We start from the raw sequence: 9,645 nt of genomic DNA, 5'->3' as shown, positions 1-9,645 counted from the left end.
TTCAGATATTTCAGTGTTTAATTCTATAGATAATTGAGAGGATATATCCTCAGATATTTCAGTGTCTAATTCTATAGATAATTGAGAGGATATTTCCTCAGATATTTCATTGTTCAATTCTATAGATAATTGAGAGGATAATTCTTCAGATATTTCAATGTTTAATTATATAGATAATTGAGAGGATAATTCCTCAGCTATTTCAGTGTTTATTTCTACAGATAATTGAGAGGATAATTCCTCAGATATTTCAGTATTTTATTCCACAGATAACTGAGAGGATATTTCCTCAGATATTTCAGTGTTTAATTCTATAGATAATTGAGAGGATAATTCTTCAGATATTTCAGTATTTAATTCTATAGATAATTGAGAGGATAATTCTTCAGGTATTTCAGTGTTTAATTCTATAGATAATTGAGAAGATAATTCTTCAGGTATTTCACTGTTTTATTCTATAGATAATTCAGAGGATAACTCCTCAGATATTTCAGTGCTTAATTCTATAAATAATTGAGAGGATAATTCTTCAGATATTTCAATGATCAATTCTATAGATATTGTGATGATGAATCCTCTGATATTTCAGTGTTTAATTCTAAAGATAATTGAGAGCATAATTCCTCAGGTATTTCAGTGTTTAATTCTATACAGAATTGAGAGGTTAATTCCTCAGATATTTCAGTGTTTAATTCTATAGATAATTGAGCGAATAATTCTTCAGACATTTCAATGTTTAATTCTATAGATATTGTGAGGATGATTCCTCCGATATTTCAGTGTTTAATTCTTTTCATAATTGAGAGGATAATTATTCAGATATTTCAGTGTTTAATTCTATAGATAATTGAGAAGATAATTTTTCAGAAATTTCAATGTTTAAATCTATATATAATTGAGAGTACAATTCTTCAGATATTTCAATGTTGAATTCTATAGATAATTGAGAGTATAATTCTACAGGTATTGCAGTGTTTTATTCTATAGATAATTGTAAGGATAATTCCTCAGATATTTCAGTGTTTAATTCTATAGATAATTGAGAGGATAATTCTTCAGATATTTCAGTGTTTAATTCTATGGATAATTGAGAGGATAATTCTTCATATATTTCAGTGTTTAACTCTATAGATAATTGAGAGGATAATTCTTCAGATATTTCAGTGTTTAATTCTATGGATAATTGAGAGGATAATTCTTCATATATTTCAGTGTTAAATCTATAGATAATTGAAAGGATAATTCTTCAGATATTTCATTGCTTAATTCTATAGATAATTGAGAGTATAATTATTTGTATATTTCAGTGTTTAATTCTATAGATAATTGAAAGGATAATTCTTCAGATATTTCAATGTTTAATTCTATAGATAATTGAGTGGATAATTCTTCAGATATTTCAGTGTTTAATTCTATAGATAATTGAGAGGATAACTCTTCAGATATTTCTGTGTTTATTCTATAGATAATTGAGAGGATAATTCTTCAGATATTTCAGTGTATAATTCTCTGGAAAATTGTGAGGATAATACTTCAGATATTTCAATGTTTAAATCTATAGATAATTGAGAGGATAATTCTTCAGATATTTCAGTGTTTAATTCTATAGATAATTGAGAGGATAATTCTTCAGATATTTCAATGTTGAATTCTATAGATAATTGAGAGTATAATTATTCAGATATTTCAGTGTTTAATTCTATAGATAATAGAGAGGATATATCCTCAGATATTTCAGTGTCTAATTCTATAGATAATTGAGAGGATATTTCCTCAGATATTTCATTGTTTAATTCTATAGATAATTGAGAGGATAATTCTTCAGATATTTCAGTGTTTTATTCCATAGATAACTGAGAGGATATTTCCTCAGATATTTCAGTGTTTAATTCTATAGATAATTGAGAGGATAAGTCTTCAGATATTTCAGTATTTAATTCTATAGATAATTGAGAGGATAATTCTTCAGGTATTTCAGTGTTTAATTCTATAGATAATTGATTAGATAATTCTTCAGGTATTTAACTGTTTTATTCTATAGATAATTCAGAGGATAACTCCTCAGATATTTCAGTGCTTAATTCTATAAATAATTGAGAGGATAATTCTTCAGATATTTCAATGTTCAATTCTATAGATATTGTGATGATGAATCCTCTGATATTTCAGTGTTTAATTCTAAAGATAATTGAGAGCATAATTCCTCAGGTATTTCAGTGTTTAATTCTATACAGAATTGAGAGGTTAATTCCTCAGATATTTCAGTGTTTAATTCTATAGATAATTGAGAGGTAATTCTTCAGATAATTCATTGTTTAATTCTATAGATAATTGAGCGAATAATTCCTCCGATATTTCAGTGTTTAATTCTTTTCATAATTGAGAGGATAATTATTCAGATATTTCAGTGTTTAATTCTATAGATAATTGAGAAGATAATTTTTCAGAAATTTCAATGTTTAAATCTATATATAATTGAGAGTACAATTCTTCAGATATTTCAATGTTGAATTCTATAGATAATTGAGAGTATAATTCTTCAGGTATTGCAGTGTTTTATTCTATAGATAATTGTAAGGATAATTCCTCAGATATTTCAGTGTTTAATTCTACAGATAATTGAGAGGATAATTCTTCAGATATTTCAGTGTTTAATTCTATGGATAATTGAGAGGATAATTCTTCATATATTTCAGTGTTTAATTCTATAGATAATTGAGAGGATAATTCTTCAGATATTTCAGTGTTTAATTCTATGGATAATTGAGAGGATAATTCTTCATATATTTCAGTGTTAAATCTATAGATAATTGAGAGGATAATTCCTCAGATATTTCAGTGTTTAATTCTATAGATAATTGAAAGGATAATTCTTCAGATATTTCATTGCTTAATTCTATAGATAATTGAGAGTATAATTATTTGTATATTTCAGTGTTTAATTCTATAGATAATTGAAAGGATAATTCTTCAGATATTTCAATGTTTAATTCTATAGATAATTGAGTGGATAATTCTTCAGATATTTCAGTGTTTAATTCTATAGATAATTGAGAGGATAACTCTTCAGATATTTCTGTGTTTATTCTATAGATAATTGAGAGGATAATTCTTCAGATATTTCAGTGTATAATTCTCTGGAAAATTGTGAGGATAATACTTCAGATATTTCAATGTTTAAATCTATAGATAATTGAGAGGATAATTCTTCAGATATTTCAGTGTTTAATTCTATAGATAATTGAGAGGATAATTCTTCAGATATTTCAATGTTGAATTCTATAGATAATTGAGAGTATAATTATTCAGATATTTCAGTGTTTAATTCTATAGATAATTGAGAGGATATATCCTCAGATATTTCAGTGTCTAATTCTATAGATAATTGAGAGGATATTTCCTCAGATATTTCATTGTTTAATTCTATAGATAATTGAGAGGATAATTCTTCAGATATTTCAGTATTTAATTCTATAGATAATTGAGAGGATAATTCCTCAGCTATTTCAGTGTTTATTTCTACAGATAATTGAGAGGATAATTCCTCAGATATTTCAGTGTTTAATTCTATAGATAACTGAGAGGATAATTCTTCAGATATTTCAGTATTTAATTCTATAGATAATTGAGAGGATAATTCCTCAGATATTTCAGTGTATAATTCGATAGATAACTGAGAGGATAATTCTTCAGATATTTCAGTATTTAATTCTATAGATAATTGAGAGGATAATTCTTCAAATATTTCAGTGTTTAATTCTATAGATAATTGAGAAGATAATTCTTCAGGTATTTCAGTGTTTTAGTCTATAGATAATTGAGAGAATAACTCCTCAGATATTTCAGTGTTTAATTCTATAAATAATTGAGAGGATAATTCTTCAGATATTTCAATGTTCAATTCTATAGATATTGTGATGATGAATCCTCTGATATTTCAGTGTTTAATTCTAAAGATAATTGAGAGCATAATTCCTCAGGTATTTCAGTGTTTAATTCTATACAGAATTGAGAGGATAATTCCTCAGATATTTCAGTGTTTAATTCTATAAATAATTGAGAGGATAATTCTTCAGATACTTCATTGTTTAATTCTATAGATAATTGAGAGGATAATTCTTCAGATATTTCAATGTTTAAATCTATATATAATTGAGAGTATAATTCTTCAGATATTTCAGTTTAATTCTATAGATAATTGAGAGAATAATACTTCAGATATTTCAGTGTTTAATTCTATAGATAATTGAGAGGATAATTCTTCAGATATTTCAATGTTCAATTCTATAGATATTGTGATGATGTATCCTCTGATATTTCAGTGTTTAATTCTAAAGATAATTGAGAGCATAATTCCTCAGGTATTTCAGTGTTTAATTCTATACAGAATTGAGAGGATAATTCCTCAGATATTTCAGTGTTTAATTCTATAAATAATTGAGAGGATAATTCCTCAGATATTTCAATGTTGAATTCTGCAGATAATTGAGAGGATAATCCTTCAGGTATTTCAGTGTTTAATTCTATAGATGATTGAGAGGATAATTCCTCAGATATTTCATTGTTTAATTCCATAGATAATTGAGAGGATAATTCTTCAGATATTTCAGTGTCTATTTCTACAGATAATTGAGAGGATAATTCCTCAGATATGTCAGTGTTTAATTCTACAGATATTGTGAGGATAATTCTTCAGATATTTCAGTGTCTAATTCTATAGATAATTGAGAGAATAATTCCTCTAATATTTCAGTGTTTAATTCCAAAGATAATTGAGAGGATAATTCCTCAGATATTTCAGTGTTTAATTCTATAGATAATTGAGAGGATAATTCTTCAGATATTTCAGTGTATAATTCTGTAGATAATTGTGAGGATAATTCTTCAGAAATTTCAATGTTTAAATCTATATATAATTGAGAGTACAATTATTCAGATATTTCAGTGTTTAATTCTATAGATAATTGAGAGAATAATTCTTCAGATATTTCAGTGTTTAATTCTATAGATAACTGAGAGGATAATTCTTCAGATATTTCAATGTTGAATTCTATAGATAATTGAGAGGATAATTCTTCAGATATTTCAGTGTTTAATTCTATAGATAATTGAGAGGATAATTCTTCCGATATTTCAGTGTTTAATTCTATAGATAATTGAGAGGATAATTCTTCAGGTATTTCAGTGTTTTATTCTATAGATAATTGAGAGGATAATTCCTCAGATATTTCAGTGTTTAATTCTATCGATAATTGAGGCGATAATTCTTTAAATATTTCAGTGTTTAATTCTATAGATAATTGAGAGGATAATTCTTCATATATTTCAGTGTTTAATTCTACAGATAATTGAGAGGATAATCCTTCAGGTATTTCATTGTTTAATTCTATAGATGACTGAGAGGATAATTCCTCAGATATTTCATTGTTTAATTCAATAGATAATTGAGAGGATAATTCTTCAGAGATTTCAGTGTCTATTTCTATAGATAATTCCGAGGATAATTCCTCAGATATGTCAGTGTTTAATTCTATAGATATTGTGAGGATAATTCTTCAGATATTTCAATGTCTAATTCTATAGATATTGTGAGGGTAATTTCTTCATATTTTTCAGTGCTTAATTCTATAGATAATTGAGAGGATAATTCCTCAGATATTTCAGTTTTTGATTCTATAGACAATTGTGAGTAAAATTCTTCATATATTTCAACGTTGAATTCTATAGATAATTGAGAGTATAATTCTTCAGATATTTCAGTGTTTAATTCTATAGATAATTGAGAGGATATATCCTCAGATATTTCAGTGCCTAATTCTATAGATAGTTGAGAGGATATTTCCTCAGATATTTCATTGTTCAATTCTATAGATAATTGAGAGGATAATTCTTCAGATATTTCAGTGTTTAATTCTATAGATAATTGAGAGGATAATTCCTCAGCTATTTCAGTGTTTATTTCTACAGATAATTGAGAGGATAATTCCTCAGATATTTCAGTGTTTAATTCCATAGATAACTGAGAGGATATTTCCTCAGATATTTCAGTGTTTAATTCTATAGATAATTAAGAGGATAATTCTTCAGATATTTCAGTATTTAATTCTATAGATAATTGAGAGGATAATTCTTCAGATATTTCAGTGTTTAATTCTATAGATAATTGAGAAGATAATTCTTCAGGTATTTCAGTGTTTTATTCTATAGATAATTGAGAGGATAACTCCTCAGATATTTCAGTGCTTAATTCTATAAATAATTGAGAGGATAATTCTTCAGATATTCCAATGTTCAATTCTATAGATATTGTGATGATGAATCCTCTGATATTTCAGTGTTTAATTCTAAAGATAATTGAGAGCATAATTCCTCAGGTATTTCAGTGTTTAATTCTATACAGAATTGAGAGAATAATTCCTCAGATATTTCAGTGTTTAATTCTATAAATAATTGAGAGGATAATTCTTCAGATACTTCATTGTTTAATTCTATAGATAATTGAGAGGATAATTCTTCAGATATTTCAATGTTTAAATCTATATATAATTGAGAGTATAATTCTTCAGATATTTCAGTTTAATTCTATAGATAATTGAGAGAATAATACTTCAGATATTTCAGTGTTTAATTCTATAGATAATTGAGAGGATAATTCTTCAGATATTTCAGTGATTAATTCAATAGATAATTGAGAGTGTAATTCTTCAAGTATTTCATTGTTTAATTCTATAGATAATTGAGATGATAATTCCTCAGATATTTCAATGTTGAATTCTGCAGATAATTGAGAGGATAATCCTTCAGGTATTTCAGTGTTTAATTCTATAGATGATTGAGAGGATAATTCCTCAGATATTTCATTGTTTAATTCTATAGATAATTGAGAGGATAATTCTTCAGATATTTCAGTGTCTATTTCTACAGATAATTGAGAGGATAATTCCTCAGATATGTCAGTGTTTAATTCTATAGATATTGTGAGGATAATTCTTCAGATATTTCAGTGTCTAATTCTGTAGATAATTGTGAGGATAATTCTTCAGAAATTTCAATGTTTAAATCTATATATAATTGAGAGTACAATTATTCAGATATTTCAGTGTTTAATTCTATAGATAATTGAGAGAATAATTCTTCAGATATTTCAGTGTTTAATTCTATAGATAACTGAGAGGATAATTCTTCAGATATTTCAATGTTGAATTCTATAGATAATTGAGAGGATAATTCTTCCGATATTTCCGTGTTTAATTCTATAGATAATTGAGAGGATAATTCTTCCGATATTTCAGTGTTTAATTCTATAGATAATTGAGAGGATAATTCTTCAGGTATTTCAGTGTTTTATTCTATAGATAATTGAGAGGATAATTCCTCAGATATTTCAGTGTTTAATTCTATAGATAATTGAGGCGATAATTCTTTAAATATTTCAGTGTTTAATTCTATAGATAATTGAGAGGATAATTCTTCATATATTTCAGCGTTTAATTCTACAGATAATTGAGAGGATAATCCTTCAGGTATTTCAGTGTTTAATTCTATAGATGACTGAGAGGATAATTCCTCAGATATTTCATTGTTTAATTCAATAGATAATTGAGAGGATAATTCTTCAGATATTTCAGTGTCTATTTCTATAGATAATTGAGAGGATAATTCCTCAGATATGTCAGTGTTTAATTCTATAGATATTGTGAGGATAATTCTTCAGATATTTCAATGTCTAATTCTATAGATATTGTGAGGGTAATTTCTTCATATTTTTCAGTGCTTAATTCTATAGATAATTGAGAGGATAATTCCTCAGATATTTCAGTGTTTGATTCTATAGACAATTGTGAGTAAAATTCTTCATATATTTCAACGTTGAATTCTATAGATAATTGAGAGTATAATTCTTCAGATATTTCAGTGTTTAATTCTATAGATAATTGAGAGGATATATCCTCAGATATTTCAGTGTCTAATTCTATAGATAGTTGAGAGGATATTTCCTCAGATATTTCATTGTTCAATTCTATAGATAATTGAGAGGATAATTCTTCAGATATTTCAGTGTTTAATTCTATAGATAATTGAGAGGATAATTCCTCAGCTATTTCAGTGTTTATTTCTACAGATAATTGAGAGGATAATTCCTCAGATATTTCAGTGTTTAATTCCATAGATAACTGAGAGGATATTTCCTCAGATATTTCAGTGTTTAATTCTATAGATAATTAAGAGGATAATTCTTCAGATATTTCAGTGTTTAATTCTATAGATAATTGAGAAGATAATTCTTCAGGTATTTCAGTGTTTTATTCTATAGATAATTGAGAGGATAACTCCTCAGATATTTCAGTGCTTAATTCTATAAATAATTGAGAGGATAATTCTTCAGATATTTCAATGTTCAATTCTATAGATATTGTGATGATGAATCCTCTGATATTTCAGTGTTTATTTCGAAAGATAATTGAGAGCATAATTCCTCAGGTATTTCAGTGTTTAATTCTATACAGAATTGAGAGGTTAATTCCTCAGATATTTCAGTGTTTAATTCTATAGATAATTGAGAGGTAATTCTTCAGATAATTCATTGTTTAATTCTATAGATAATTAAGCGAATAATTCTTCAGACATTTCAATGTTTAATTCTATAGATAATGTGAGGATGATTCCTCCGATATTTCAGTGTTTAATTCTGTACATAATTGAGAGGATAATTCTTCAGATATGTTCGTATTTAATTATATAGATAACTGAGAGGATAATGCCTCAGATATTTCAGTGTTAAATTCTATAGATAATTGAGAGGATAATTCTTCAGATATTTCAGTGTCTAATTCCATAGATAATTGAGAGGATAATTCTTTGGATATTTCAGTGTTTAATTCTATACATAATTGAGAGTATAATTCTTCAGATATTTCAGTGTTTAATTCTATAGTTATTGTGGGGGTAATTCTTCAGATATTTCTGTGTCTAATTCTATCGATAATTGAGAGGATAATTCTTCAGATGTTTCAGTGTTTAATTCTATAGATAATTGAGAGGATAATTATTCAGATATTTCAGTGTTTAATTCTACAGATAATTGAGAGGATAATCCTTCAGGTATTTCATTGTTTAATTCTATAGATGACTGAGAGGATAATTCCTCAGATATTTCATTGTTTAATTCAATAGATAATTGAGAGGATAATTCTTCAGAGATTTCAGTGTCTATTTCTATAGATAATTCCGAGGATAATTCCTCAGATATGTCAGTGTTTAATTCTATAGATATTGTGAGGATAATTCTTCAGATATTTCAATGTCTAATTCTATAGATATTGTGAGGGTAATTTCTTCATATTTTTCAGTGCTTAATTCTATAGATAATTGAGAGGATAATTCCTCAGATATTTCAGTTTTTGATTCTATAGACAATTGTGAGTAAAATTCTTCATATATTTCAACGTTGAATTCTATAGATAATTGAGAGTATAATTCTTCAGATATTTCAGTGTTTAATTCTATAGATAATTGAGAGGATATATCCTCAGATATTTCAGTGCCTAATTCTATAGATAGTTGAGAGGATATTTCCTCAGATATTTCATTGTTCAATTCTATAGATAATTGAGAGGATAATTCTTCAGATATTTCAGTGTTTAA

This window comes from Somniosus microcephalus, unplaced genomic scaffold (assembly GCF_052327205.1).
Source record: "Somniosus microcephalus isolate GS21.2 unplaced genomic scaffold, FLI_Smic_1.0 unresolved_chr9, whole genome shotgun sequence".
NCBI classification, from domain to species: Eukaryota; Metazoa; Chordata; class Chondrichthyes; order Squaliformes; family Somniosidae; genus Somniosus; species Somniosus microcephalus.
The sequence above is the reverse complement of the archived record's forward strand: the minus strand, read 5'-3'. Positions refer to the sequence as shown.